Below are 955 nucleotides of genomic sequence, written 5' to 3'. Positions count from 1 at the left end.
TATTGCGCTATCTCTAACAGCTCCCGAGATATCACCAGATATGTATTGGATTTTTCCCTGACCTTGAGTGTCCCACTCCATGCGACGGTGGTTTTCTCGGCCCCTGGTGGTCCGAGGTCGTTCCCGCTGCACAGATTCATGCGCCAGGGCTTCCTGCAGACAATGCACTTTGGTTTATTGCGCTATCTCTAATAGCACCCGAGATATCACCAGATATATATTGGATTTGTCCCTGACCTTGAGTGTCCGACCCCATGAGACGGTGGTTTTCTCGGCCCCTGGTGGTCCGAGGTCGTTCCCGCTGCGCAGATTCATGCGCCAGGGCCCCCCGCAGATAATTCACTTTGATTTATTGCGCTATCTCTAATAGCACCCGAGATATCACCAGATATATATTGGATTTGTCCCTGACCTTGAGTGTCCGACCCCATGTGACGGTGGTTCTCTCGGCCCCTGTTGTTCCGAGGTCGTTCCCGCTGCACAGATTCATGCGCCAGGGCCCCCTGCAGATAATTCACTTTGATTTATTGCGCTATCTCTAATAGCACCCGAGATATCACCAGATATATATTTGATTTTTCCCTGACCCTGAGTGTCCGGCCCCAAGAGACTGTGGTTTTCTCGGCCCCTGGTGAACCGAGGTCGTTCCCGCTGCACAGATTCATGCGCCAGGGCCTCGTACAGACAATGCACTTTGGTTTATTGCGCTATCTCTAATAGTACCCGAGATATCACCAGATATATATTGGATTTTTCCCCGACCCTGAGTGTCCGGCCCCATGAGACGGTGGTTTTCTCGGCCCCTGGCGGTCCGAGGTGGTTCCCGCTGGACAGATTCATACGCCGGGGCCTCCTGCAGATATTTCACTTTGGTTTATTGCGCTATCTCTAACAGCTCCCGAGATATCACCAGATATGTATTGGATTTTTCCCTGACCTTGAGTGTCCCACTCCA

This window comes from Nomia melanderi, unplaced genomic scaffold (genome assembly GCF_051020985.1).
Source record: "Nomia melanderi isolate GNS246 unplaced genomic scaffold, iyNomMela1 scaffold0014, whole genome shotgun sequence".
NCBI classification, from domain to species: Eukaryota; Metazoa; Arthropoda; class Insecta; order Hymenoptera; family Halictidae; genus Nomia; species Nomia melanderi.
This window is presented reverse-complemented; position numbering follows the sequence as displayed.